General features: G+C 35.1%; 1 long non-coding RNA gene across 4 annotated transcripts in view; it reads right to left on the reverse strand.

Moving 5' to 3' along the window:
• LOC123571019 (uncharacterized) overlaps positions 1-14787 on the reverse strand; it is a 492533-nt gene that overhangs the window by 287170 nt on the left and 190576 nt on the right. For 3 of the 4 annotated variants that reach the window (XR_010584231.1, XR_012430182.1, XR_006695196.2), the window contains exon 3: positions 8127-8185. The exons of the other annotated variant lie outside the window; for it this stretch is intronic. This is a non-coding gene — a long non-coding RNA (uncharacterized lncRNA). The remainder of the gene's footprint in view (positions 1-8126; positions 8186-14787) is intronic. 4 annotated transcript variants of the gene reach the window in all.

Genomic DNA, 14787 nt, shown 5'->3' on the forward strand with positions numbered 1-14787 from the left:
GTTTGTATTGTATTGAGCTCTCAGTACCCACAAAGAGCCTGGAAAATAGAAGGAACCCAATAAATTATTCTCTATGAATGAATGAATGAATGGGTACATGCAACCTTGTAAGGATATAGGGCTAATTCTTATCTAAACACCAGATTGTTGTTTCAGCCAAATGCATTTACAAGTTTCCAAAGTAATTTTTATTTTCATTCATTATCTGGGAAAGACAAACAACAAAAAACAACTCATAATCACAATGACAATTGAAATACATGAATACTTCAAGGTTACTGAATTTGCATAACAAAATATGTAAATAAAAGGAATCAACAAATTGTTTCTGAAAGACTGGAAGCACAGGTAAAACACAATTTTAACCGAAGGAATGGAGATGAAAAGGACATAATATTTTAAAATAAAATGACCTGTTTATTTTTATTCTCCATCCGATCTTTGTAATAGTTAATAAAGGGAAACAAAATTTCTTTCACTTTGGTGGCTCTCTAACTACTTCGTAAGCTGCTTTTGCCTCTGGGTTTTTCTTAATATCTTCCTCATCCCTTTGCATCAACATTTCCATTTTCTCCCAACCAAGGCCTAGGAAAAACCTTAAGCTATGACAGCACGGATGCCAAATTGTTTTTGACCTTCCATACTGTAAAATTTTGGGCTTGATTTTTCTCAGAATATTGACAAAGACAAGGTATTTACTTATCTTTCTATTCAATACTTTCATTAAAGCTCATACATGGCTCAGTTTATTCTGACACTGTCCCTGTAAATTAAATTTTCTATTAACTCTCACCTTGTTTTGCATTATTTTTGTTCCTGTTCTGTAAATTAAGGATAACATTTACTGCCTGGGATTTATTAATGTCATGTATTTGATGCATTTTCAGGAGAAATATTTAAGATTATGTCTAATGGAAAAGTCAGAACTTCAAAATCATGTCTAAATATATGGTTATGTCTTTATCACCTTCTGTGACAAAGGAAAGAGCTAGAAATTTCTAAATAAATGTTCCAAAGTAATAACCATAGACAACAAAATAAAACACTTTGAGGGAAACAAGCGGTTTGGTTAATATACTTCTAGCTCCTTAGTGTCTGTCCATCACAAATAACTTGACAAAAATTCTCTACTATCACCTTAATAATGAACACTATAAAACCAATATTGGGTATAATCTTTATGCTTACCATTTATGACCTTTCTACTGTGGTGAAATCTCTACCTTGACTCTTCAATATATAACTCATTTCTAACTGTCAAATGGTGTTAGGAGACAATAAAATTTCCACAAAGAATGACACACATAGATACTTGAATGCAGCCTCAAGACAAACAGGATTGAAAGTGAAAAAGATTTTAAAAGGGGCTTATAGAATTTTGTTCTCCTCTATTGTTATTTCTCATTCTATTATCCAAAAGAAAATATTAAAAGTTTACTTGTAATTAACAGTGATAGTATATTACTCTCCTTTGAACTATGTCATCAGTGTCCCTCATTACCAGTTTCTTGATATTCTGAAGGTTGACCTGTCATTTTTAAAAATCTCAATCATTAAGTTCTCTTTGTGTCAGCTACTATAGTGATGACTCAGGCTAAGCAGTGGCTTTAAGGGGAAAAGGCTTTATGCATGAACAGGCTGCAAAATAAAAACCATATCACATGAGGAAGAAGGGATTTGGAAGACCTTGCAGAATTTCGCTGAAACTCAACTCATAGTCCTAGACCTATTTCATAACTGTGCACCCCAGCTTCCAATCTCAGCTTTCTTTCCACATTACAGCTCTTGTGTGTCCTTACTGGGTTCTTAGCATCTTTTGAAATCCTTCCTGCTCCCAACATTGCTTCTCAATATATGCAGTGTATCTCTCTTACACAAATGGCTCCTGATCTGTGCCCAAATTGCACACGTAACAAAGAATGTAAGAAGAATTACTTATAATAATAAAATTATAAAGTATGGATCTCTATCCAATTTCTCGCTCTTGAACTCCAGTTCCAAAAGTCAAATAAGACATCTGTATCTTAACTGTCTCACAAGCAGTGCTATGGTCAACATATTTGTCTCCCCCAAATTTCATAGATTAAAACCTAATCCCCAATGAAATGGCATTAAGAGGTAGGGTCTTTGGAGGATGATTAGGTCATGAGGACCTCACTCTCATGAATGGGATTAGTGCTTTTATAAAAGAGGCCCAAGGAATCTTGTTTGTCCCTTTTACCATGTGAAGACGCAGCTAAAAGAAACTGTCTATGAGAAACAGTCCCTCATCAGACATTGAATCTGCTTGTACCTTGATCTTGGACTTCCCAGTATCTAAAACTATCAGCAATAAATGTCTACTCCTTACAAATTATTCAATCTAAGTTTTTTTTGTTATAGGAGCAAAATACACCAAGGCAATCAGTAAAATAAACCCACCCTATCCAAAACTAAGCTCTTCATCTTTGCCTCAACTCAACCTCTCCTTCAATGTTCCCTGTCTCAGGACATGGCCATGCCATCCCCCAATCTTCATATTATAATATGTGTACTTGATTTTTTTCACTCTTCCGATGATAAAATCTCTTCATTGTCTCCCTCATTGAATTTAAGATAAAATACAACTTTCTTATAAAAGAAAAATGTCAGCCGAATTTAATATTTAAAGAGTTTGATTGAGCAATGAATTATTTGCGAATCGGGCAACCCCCAGAATCACAGCAGATTCACAGAAACTCCAGTGCAGCCACGTGGTGGAAGAAGATTTATAGACAAAACAAAAAACAAAAAACACCGTAAATGATGTATAGAAATCAGCAGTGAGGTACAGAAACAGTTGGGTTGGTTACAGGTTGCTGTTTGCCTTATTTTAACACAGTTTGAACACTTAGCTGTCTATGAGTGGTTGAAGTATGGCTGCTGGGATTGACCAAGACTCAGTTATTACTACAGGCAAATACTCTTAAGTTAGATTTTCAATTTTGTCTGACTATTAAGCTAGGTTATAGCTCATCCACAAGGACTCAAATATAGAAGTACAGTGTCCTCCTCAGGTCATGTTTAGTTTTCTTGAACACTTAATATGACATTGAAAACCCTCAGTGGTTTAGCCTTGGTGACATTTTAAGCCTCATCTTTCACTACTATTTCCAATAATTTGAATGCACTCTGCTTGCTCATCTGTCCCTGTTATTTCCTCTGAATGTAATACCTTCAGCTCTTACTTTCCCTGGCTACTTCCTACCTATTCTTTAAACATTTTCTGAGGGGAAGTAGTACCTCCCCTCAGAAGTTCAGTTATCCCAGCCACTGAGGCTGGGTTTAGTGCACCACCTTTGCATTCCCACAATACTCTATGTGTACATATTGCAGAATTTTTCACACTGTGTTACGATTCCCTAATTTTATGCCTCCTCCAATAGACTGTGAGCTGCTTGAGTGTAAGATGTATATCTGTTCTTCATATTCCCAGGAATCTACCTCCTTGTGTGGTACACAAGGTACATGCCAGATAAAGATTTACTGGGTGAATAAGTGACTAAAGAGCTCTGACAGGAAAAAAGAAACATTCAAACAAACAAAAAAAATGGTTCTATCATTTGATTTAAGCATTGATAATAATCAAAATGCATTTATTTTGAGACCTTGTATTAGTTTTCTAGGGCTGCCATAACAAAATATCACATATTAGGTGACTTAAACAATAGAAATTAATTTTCTCACAGTTCTGGAAGCCACAAGTCTGAGATCGAGATGTCGGCAAAGTTAATTTCTTCTAAGACCTCTCTCCTCCTCAGCTAGTAAATGGCTGTCTTTTCCCTGTGTCTTGATCTTCTCTACGTGTATGTCTGATCTTCTCTATGTGTAAATCTGTGTCGTGGTTTCTTCTTATAAGATATCAGTCATTTTGAATTAGGGCCAACCCTATTAACCACATTTAACCATAATTACCTCTTTAAAGATTCTATCCTCAAATGCAGTGATGTTAGGAAGTAATAGGGGTTAGGACTTCAACATATGAATTTGGGAGGAATATAATATAGCCCATAACAGGCCTTGACGTTACAAAATAATCCTTCCACTAATGTAGGCCATTACAGCTTAGTCCACAGTATATTCCCCCAAGTACTCACAAAGCCTGTCAGATGGCATTCTCTTTGTGGGGTCACTGGCAGGTGAGGAGGTACTTGTTTCCTGCATTCATGCCTTTTTTATTCCTTCTAAACATCTGAAGCTGGGCATAAATCTCCCCTTTTTCTCCCTCCTCCCTCTGCAATACCTCTTGCCCCAATTATGCAGTTAGCCTAAGAATCAGGAAACTGTTCCAGAAATAAACTTAACCTGCTGCTCTACATAGTAACTAAATCCTCCAATAATGTGGACATATACTAGAAAAGCTAGGTTAACAGGCTTCCTTTTTAGAAGTCATCTGTTTGGTTGTAAGATAAGATCAAGGCTCAATCATATCCAAAATACGAAAGACTTCAAATCTTATGTGGTTTTTGCCATATTCCCTTTCACAGCAGTGCAGTTATAATTGGTTCTGGAGTTGAGAAAAAGCCAGGCAATCTTAACTGTTGTAAATTTAATATCATTGAAATTCTGAAGCAAATATGCAAATTACATTAAAAACCTCCCCAAAAAGCATGGGTAACAACGACTTTTTTTTCTCACCACAATCTCAATATTCATAAGTATTTCCACTTTACTATTTCTTCCTCCACAAACAATCCAAATCCTACCACTTACTTATACTCCATGATCTCCACAAAGCCTTCCTTCCTTAATGACTCTAGTGTATTTGGATTTTCTCCTTTCTCTCACAGCTCAGAATGCTCACTATTTCCATTGTACAGAAAATAGTTAATATGGAAGACACATTAAAATGTCTGTTCACATCTCCTCATTTTAAAAATGGAATTGACTAGAATATTGAATAAGTGGATTCCAATATATTGCACTTAGGAAATAATTTGATTTTTCTTCTATTTCTATCATCAAAACTACTCTGTTAAATCTCTTTTTCAGACCCCTGGATGATATTTCAGACAGCAACCTTAGCTATTCAGGTAACTGTCAGGGGTGACAAATAATTTCAGTTACAGGAATTAAAAGGCCAATCTGTTTCAAAATATAATGCATTGTTATTAACTACAGTCACCACATTATACAACAGATATTTTTAACTATTGTTTATTAGCTCAATTGAGCCATTCTACAATGTATACATATTTCAAAACATCATATTGCATGGGATAAAAATACACAATTTTGAATCTCTCAGTTTTCAAAATTTATACAAATACTTGTACATATTTATCAGATACATGTGATATTTTGTTACAGGAACAGACTATGCAATAATCAAGTTAGAGTATTTGGGGTGTCCATCATCTCAAGTATTTATCATTTATATGTGCTGGGAACATTTCAAGCTCTCTCTTCCAGTATTTTGAAATATACAATACATTGTTGTTAACTTTAGTCATCCTACTCTGCTATTGAGTATTACAACTTATTCCTTTTATCTGACTGTATGCTTGTACCCATTAATCAACCTCCCACAGATTCTTCCCACCCTTTGGCATCTATCCTTCTATTCTCTACTCTGTGAAATCAGCTTTTTACATATGAGTGAGAATATGCAATATTTGTCTTCCTGTGCCTGGCTTATTTCAACTAACATAATGGCCTCCAGTTCCATCCATGTTATGGCAAATGACATAATTACATTATTTTTATGGCCAAATAGTATTACATTATGTATATATACATGGCATTTTCTTGTTCATTTATCCATTGATGGACACACAGGTTAATTCTATGTCTTTGCTATTCTGAATGGTGCTGCAATAAACATGGGAGTGTAAGTATACTCTTGATATACTGATTTCTTTCCCTTTGGATGAATACCCTAAAGTTGAATTTGAGGATGATAGGGTAGTTCTACTTTTAGTTTCAAGAAAAGCTCCCCCACTGTTTACCATAGTGGCTTCACTAATTTACATTCCTACCAACAGTCTATATGAGTTCCCTTTTCTCCATATCCCCAGCAGCATCTGTTATATTTTGTTTTTAATAGTAGCTGTTCTACCTGGCTAAGATAACATTTCATTGTGATTTTGATTTTAATTTCCCAGATAATTAGTGTTATAGAGCATTTTTTCACATACATGTTGGCCGTGTGTATGTCTTCTTTTGAGAAATGTCTATGTCATTTGCCCACTTTTTAGTGGGATTTCTTTTAACTGTTTGAGTTCCTTTGTTCCTTGTATATCCTGGATATTAGTCCCTTATTGGATGAATAGTTTGTAAATATTTTCCGTGATTCAACACGTTTTCTCTTTACTCTGTTGTTTCATTTGCTGTGCAGAAGATTTTTAGTTTAATATAATCCCATTTGTCTAATTGTGTTGCCTGTAAGTTTGAGTTCTTACTTATAAAACCTATGCCTAGATCAATATCCTGGATTGTTTCCCCTGTTTTCTTCTATAGGATTTTTAGTTTTGGGTCTTATGTTTAAGCCTTTAATCCATTTTGAGTTGCTTTCATATATGGTGAGAGATAGGGGTCTGGTTTTATTCTTCTGCATATGGATATCTAGTTTTCTCAGCACCATTTATTAAAGAGTGTGTTCATTCTTTAATACATGTTCTCGGTGCTTTTTTCAAAATTTGGTTGGCTGTAAATATGTGAATCTATTATTGGGTTCTCTAATTTGTTATATTGGTTTATGTGTCTGTGTTGCTTATGATAGCCTGTAATATATTTGGAAGTCAGGTAGTGTAATGACTCCAGCTTCATTCATTTTGCTCAGAATTACTTTGGTCATTTGGACTCTTTTTGATTCCATAGAATTTTAAGAATTGTTTTCTCCATTTATGTAAAATACTTCATTGGTATTTTGATAGGAATTGCACTGAATCTGTAGATTGCTTTGTGCAGTATGGTTATTTTAACAATATTAATTCTTCCAGTCCATGAGCATGTCATGTCTTTCCATTTCTTTGTGTATTGTTGAATGTCCTTATTACTGTTTTATAGTTTTCCTTGTAGAGGTTCTTTATAATATCTCCTTGATTATTTTTTTCTAGGTATGTTTTATAGTTATTGTAAAGGGGATTACCTTCTCAATTTCTTTCTCAGCTAGTTCATCTTTAGTGTACATAAATGCTACTGATTTTTGTATGATGATGTTGTATCCTGCATTTTTACTGAATTTATTTTTCAGAGCTACAGGACTTTTGGTGGTGTCTAGGTTTTTCTATAAGATTATGTCATTTGCAAAGAGGAACAATGTGACTCTCTTTCTCAATTCGGATGCCTTTATTTATCTTGCCTGATAGCTCTGGAAAGGATTTTCAGTACTATGTTGAATAGGAGTGGTGAAAGTGGGCATCGTTGCCTTGTTTGAGTTACTAAGCAAAATGCTTTTAGGTTTTCCCCATCAGTATGATGTTAGCTGTGGATTATGACCTTTATTTTGTTGAGTTATGCTCCTTGTGTGCCTAATTTGTTGAGAGTTTTTATCATGAAGGGACATCAAAAGCTTTTTATCAAAAGCTTTTTTTCTGCATTTATTGAGATGCTCATATGGATTTTGTCCTCCATTCTGTTGATATGAGGTATCACATTTATTGATTTGCATATGTTGAACCATCCTTGCTTCCCTGGGATAAATCCCACTTGATCATGGTGTGTTATCCTCTTCCTGTGCTATTGGATTTACTTTGGTAGTATTTTCTTGAGGATTTTTGTATCTATATTCCTCAGGGTTATTGGCCTATAGTTTTCTTTTCCTGTTGCATATTTTTCTGGTTTTAGTATCAGGCTAATTCTGGCCTCATTGAATGAGTTAGGGATAACTCCTTCTGCCTTCGTTTTCTGGGATAGTTTCAGGAGAACTGGTGTTAGTTTTTCTTGTAAGTTTGGTAGAAATCAGCAGTGAAGACATCCAGTCTTGGACTTTTCTTTGTTGGGAGAGTTTTTAGTTACAGATTCAATTTCATTAATCAGTATTAGTCTGTTCAGGTTTTCTCTTTCTTACTGATCCAATTATCCATTATCTGAGTCCACAAGATATATAATAATAGATGGCATGTTCCTCCACATTTTAAACAGAAGGCTATATATGTTAGACTTACCAAGAGATGCCTCCAAACAGGTCCTATACCTCTTGTTTCATCACTCATCCCAAACTTATCTGTAAGAGAGGTAGAGATTGGAAGGAGGTTGTTGAGGGGGGAATTTTTAAGAAGAGAACTGTTAGCCTACTAGGGTTGGAGAAATGAAGTGTTGTTATTAGGGGAGAAAAGGGGTTCCTCCTTCCACTTTCCACCTCAAGCCATATAAGGGGTTTCATTGGGCCTTACTCTAGTGCCCAGTACTGCCATGGTACTAGAGTGGAGTATGGAGAAAATACTTAATGAAGTGCTTGGCAGGCAGCCCCTGGAGTTTAGAGGGAACAGGGTTAGGAGGGCCACAATGGATACAAGCTGCACTTTCACCAATGAGGGGGCAAATTTTCAGTGTTTTTATTTTGACGAAGAGTACATGAAAAAAGCCATAGCAGAGCTGTCCTAAAGGATCCTAATAGGAAGACTGCCTTCTAGGGAAAGATAGACCCAGCAGAAAGAGACTGTTTGAAAGGAAGTGGGATACCATTACAGTGTGGGAGCTGAGAGAGTAATAATAAGTCAATTAAGGAATGTATTGCCTACAGTATTGGGGAGACCTTAGCAGAGGGATGTATCAGGTAGCAATTCAATTCTTAAAAATATCCCATTTACTCTAGTATCATGGTAGCCAGTATTTGCACATCTATCACAGTAAAGGTATAATGCACCAGCCAAGTAAGACCATTGGCTATCTCACCTTTTTTCTTTACCCTTACCCTATCACTATCCCATACCTATCCTAGAGAAGTCAGAGGGAGGCAACATAGTGATTGGAGGAAGAAAGATAGAAAAGCAATGCAAAAGAATGAAAAAGAAATAGACTATGTTTTCCTTTCTCAGAGCTTATTTATAAAATGTTGTGGCCAGACTCATGCTGGAACTGAGAGGAGCTTTAAATTAGATGAAAGTTAAAAATGTATAATGTAAATTAGATTGCACTTTTGGTCATGTACCTAAATGTTTATTTCAGGAAAATTATTAATTCTTCATTAAACATCCTGTAAAGCTGTTAAGTATTAATCATTTGTTAGAAAATTTTATTTAAAAATTAACATAATTTTTAAAGATGACATATTTTTTAAAAGGTATGAAGAACATACATTGGAGAAAAGATGGCCTTCTCCAATAAATGATTCTGCAAACATTAGATATCTATATGGAGAAGAATAAAACTAGACCTCTTTCTCTCACCATATACAAAAGTAACTCAAGATGGATTAAATTCTTAAACATAAGAACCAAAACTAAAAGTTCTATAGAGGAAAACAGAGGAAACAATCTAGGACATTGATCTAGGCAAAGATTTTATAACTAAGCCCCCAGAGCACAAGCAACAAAAGAAACAATAGACTAATGGGACTATATTAAACTAAAAAGTTTATATTTCTGTGGGGTCAGTGGTGATATCACCTTTATCCTTTTTTTATTGCATCTAATTGATTCTTCTCTCTTCTCTTATTTATTAGTCTTGCTAGCGGTCTATCAATTTGGTTGTTCTTTTCAAAAACCCAGCTCCTGGATTCATTGATTTTTTGAAGGGTTTTTTTTGTGTCCCTATCTCATTCAGTTCTGCTCTGATCTTAGTTATTTCTTGCATTCAGGACATATGCATGGGCAAGGACTTCATATCTAAAACACCAAAAGCAATGGCAACAAAAGCCAAAATTGACAAATGGGATCTAATTAAACTAAAGAGCTTATGCACAGCAAAAGAAACTACCATCAGAGTGAACAGGCAACCTACAGAATGGGAGAAAATTTTTGCAATCTACTCCTCTGACAAAGGGCTAATATCCAGAACCTACAAAGAACTCAAACAAATTTACAAGAAAAAAAACAAACAACCCCATCAAAAAGTGGGCAAAGGATATGAACAGACACTTCTCAAAAGACGACATTTATGCAGCCAACAGACACATGAAAAAATGCTCATCATCACTCGCCATCAGAGAAATACACATCGAAACCACAATGAGATACCATCTCACACCAGTTAGAATGGCCATCATTAAAATGTCAGGAAACAACAGGTGCTGGAGAGGATGTGGAGAAATAGGAACACTTTTACACTGTTGGTGGGACTGTAAACTAGGTCAACCATTGTGGAAGACAGTCTGGCAATTCCTCAGGGATCTAGAACTAGAAATACCATTTGACCCAGCCATCCCATTACTGGGTATATACACAAAGGATTATAAATCATGCTGCTATAAAGACACATGCACATGTGTGTTTATTGTGGCACTATTCACAATAGCAAAGACTTGGAACCAACCCAAATGTCCATCAATGACAGACTGGATTAAGAAAATGTGGCACATATACACCATGGAACACTATGCAGCCATAAAAAAAGGATGAGTTTGTGTCTTTTGTAGGGACATGGATGCAGGTGGAAATCATCATTCTCAGCAACCTATCGCAAGAACAGAAAACCAAACACTGCATGTTCTCACTCATAGGTGAGAACTGAACAATGAGAACACTTGGACACAGGAAGGGGAACATGACACACCGGGGCCTGTTGTGGGGTGAGGGGAGGGAGGAGGGATAGCATTAGGAGATATACCTAATGTAAATGACGAGTTAACAGGTGCATCACACCAATATGGCACATGTATACATATGTAACAAACCTGCACGTTGTGCACATGTACCCTAGAACTTAAAATGTAAAAAAAAATAAAAATAAAAAATAAAAACAAATGCGGGTGCAGGAGAATCCTTCTATTTCAGCCCTTCAACCAATGGGCCACAAAGTTCAGGATCCCAGAGTTCTCAAAAGAACCCCAGTTTCAACACAGGGGCTGAAGACAATGCAATTAACACCTAATATTGCTCAGCACTGTCTTGAAGTAAAGAACCTGCAGAAACCTCAAAAAAAAACTAATAAAAAATAAAATAAAATAAAAAGTTTCTGCACAAGGGAAAACCATCAACAGAGTGAAGAGACAACTGGTTGAATGCGAGAAAATATTTGCAAACTATACATCCAATAAGGGACTAACGTCCCGATATACAAGGAAATCAAATCAACAGTTAAAATAATAATAATAATAATAATAATAATAATAATAATTCCATTACAAAATGGGCAAAGGACCTCAATAGACATTTCTCAATAGAAGACATACAAATGGGCAGCACATATATTTAAAAATGTTCAACATCACTAATCATCAGTGAAATTCAAATAAAAACCACAATGAGATATTGTCTTACCACAAATAGAATGGCTATTATTAAAAAGACACAAAAATAACAGATGCTGGTGAGGATATGGAGAAAAGGGAACTCATATACACTGTTGGTAGGAATATACATTAGTACAGCCACTAGGGTAAACATTATGAAACTTTCTCAAAAAACTAAAAGTAGAACTACCATACACTAAATACTCTGACTGGATCATTACATGTATGTATTCATTATATACATGTGATTCAATTATACATGTATACACAAAATGTGTACAAATAAAAAATAAATAAAAATAGAACTACCATATAATCCAGCAATCCCACTATTAGTTATTTATAAAAAAGAAAATAAATCTGTATATCAAAGAGATACCTACACCTTTATGTTTATTGCAGCACTATTCACAGTAGCAAAGATATGGAATCAACTTTGAGTCTATCAACAGAAAAATTGATAAAATATTGGATATATACACAATGGAATACCATTCAGCCATAAAAATGGAAATCATGTCCTTTGCAGCAACATGGATGGAGCTGAACATCATTATGTTAATTGAAATAAGCCAGGCACAGAGAAAAATCACATGTACTCACTCACATGTAAGAGCTATAAAAGTTAATCTAATGGAGGTAGATAGTAGAATGATTGTTACCAGAGGCTGAGAAGGGTGTGTGTATAGGAGTAGAGATGAGAAGTTAGTTAATGGGTACAAACATAGTTAGATAAAAGGAATAAGTTATAATATTTCACAGTCGAGTAGGGTGACGAAAGATAACAACAATATAATGTATATTTCAAAATAGCTAGAAGAGAGTACTCGAAATGTTCCCAACTCATAGAAATGACAAATATTTGAGCTGATGAATGTCCTAAATATTCTGACTTACATTGTAAGAGTGCAATAATATGTCACATGTACCCCATCCATAAATATGTGCAAATATTATGTATCAATAAAACTATTTTTAAAAAGGAAATTGAACTTACACCCTTATCATGAATAAGTCCTATGCATACATTGTTTAAATAAATTGGAAAATGCCAGGCACAGTACTACACTAGAATATTAGTCTATTTGGAGTCAGGCCATTCTGAGATTGAATAATACTGATAGAACTACCATATGATCCAGGAATTCCTTCTCTGGGTATACAGGCATACATTGAGAATAATGCAAGTTCAATTTGAGACTACAGCAATAAATTGGATATTGGAATAAGGTGAGTCACACAAATGTTGTGGTTTGCCAGTGCATATAAAACTTATGCTTACACTAAAATGTATTCTATTAAGTGTTCAATAGCATTGTATATGAAAAAAATGTACATACGTTAATTAACAATAATTTGTGGCTAAAAATAATCTGAGCCTTCTGTGAGTCATCTTTTTGCTAGTGGAGGGTCTTTCCTCCATGTTGATGGCTGCTTACTGATCAGGGTGGTGGTTTCTGAATATTGGGGTGGCTGTGGCAATTTCTTAAAATAAGACAACAGGGAGGCATGCCACATTGATTGACTCTTTCATGAAAGGTTTCTCTGTAGTGTGAGATGTTATTTGATAGCATTTTACCCACAGTATTACGTCTTTCAAAATTGGAGTAAATCTTCCCAAAATCTGCTGCCTTACCAACTATGTTTATGGAATTTTCTAAATTCTTTGTTATCATTTCAATAATTTCACAGCATTTTTGCCAGGAGTAAATTCCATCTTAAAAAAAAAAAAAAAAAAAAAAAAAAAAAAAAAAAAAAAAGCTCACCACTTTTTCTCATACATTAAAAGCAACTCTTCATTTGTTAAATTTATGTCGTGAGATTGTGGCAATTTTGTCACATCTTCAGGCTCCACTTCTAATTCTAATTATCTTGTTAACTTCACCACATGTTCAAATACTTCCTCCACTGATATCTTGAATCCTCAAAATCATCTACAAGGACTGGAATCAACTTCTTCAAGACTTCAGTTAAGTTGATATTTTGATCACTTCTCATAAACCATGGATGTTCTTAATGGAATCTATAATGGTAAATCCTTTTCAGAAGGTTTTCAAATTACTTTGTCCAGATCCATTCAAAGAATCACTATCATTGGCAGCTATGGCCTTACAATACTTGTTTCTTAAGCAATATTGTTTGGAATTTCTTAATCCGTGAGCTGCAGAATGGATGTTGTTAGCAGTTATGAAAACAATATTAATCTCCTTGTATATCTCCATCAGAGCTCTTCGGTGATGAGGTGCATTGTCAATGAGCACCAATATTTTGAAAGAAATTTTTTGTTCTGAGCAGTAGGTCTCAAGAGTGGGCTTCAAATATTTAATAAACCATGCTGCATACAGATAAGCTGTCATCCAGAACAGGAAGAGTACATTGAGAATAATTCTTAAGGGCCTTATGATTTTCCAAGTGATGAGTTAACATTGACTTCAACTTAATGTCCCCAGCTACATTAGACCCTAACAAGATTGTTAGCCTCTCCTTCGAATCTTTGAAGCCAGGCATTGACTTCTCTTATCTGGCTGTGAAAGTCTTACATGGTATCATCTTCCAATATAATGCTGTTTTGTCTCCACTGAAAATCTATTGTTTAGTGTAGCCACCTTCATCAATGATCCTAGCTCTTCTGGATAACTTGCTGCAGCTTCTCTATCATCTCTTGCTATTTCACCTTGCACTTTTATGTTATGGAGACAGTTTCTTTCCTTAAGCCCCTGCTAGCTTCCAGCTTTTCTTCTGCAGCTTCTTCACCTCTCTTACCCTTCATAAAATTGAAGAGTGTTAGGATCTTGCTCTAAATTAGTCTTTGGCTGAAGGGAATGTTGTGACTTGACCTTCTATCCAGACCATTAAAACTATCTCCATATCAGAAATAAAATTGTTTCACATTCTTATTATTCATGTGTTCATTGGAGTAGCACTTTTAGTTTTCTTTAATAACTTTTTCCCTACATTCACATCTTGGCTAATTATTTGACACAAGAGGCCTAACTTTCAGCCTGTCTTGGTTTCAGACATGCCTTCCTTACTAAACTTAATCATTTCTAGCATTTGATTACAAGTGTGACTCCTCCTTTCACTTGAACACTTACAGGCCATTGTAGAGTTATTAATTGGACTAATTTAAATAGTGTTGTGTCTCAGGGAATAGGAAGGCCTGAGGAGAGGGAGAGAAATGAGGGAGCAACCAGTCGGTGGAGCACTCAGAACACACATAACATTTATTAATTAAGTTTGCCATCTTATTTGGGTGTGGTTCGTGGCCCCCCAGAATAATTTTAATAGTAACATCATAGAACATCAAAGACGATCTATGGTCACATAGATCATCATGACAGATATAATAATGAGGAAAATGTTGGAAATATTGAGAGAATTACAAAAATGTGATGCAGAGATGTGAAGTGAGCACAAACTGTTGGAAAAAATGG

The sequence above is a fragment of the Macaca fascicularis genome, chromosome X (assembly GCF_037993035.2).
Source record: "Macaca fascicularis isolate 582-1 chromosome X, T2T-MFA8v1.1".
Classification (NCBI taxonomy): Eukaryota; Metazoa; Chordata; class Mammalia; order Primates; family Cercopithecidae; genus Macaca; species Macaca fascicularis.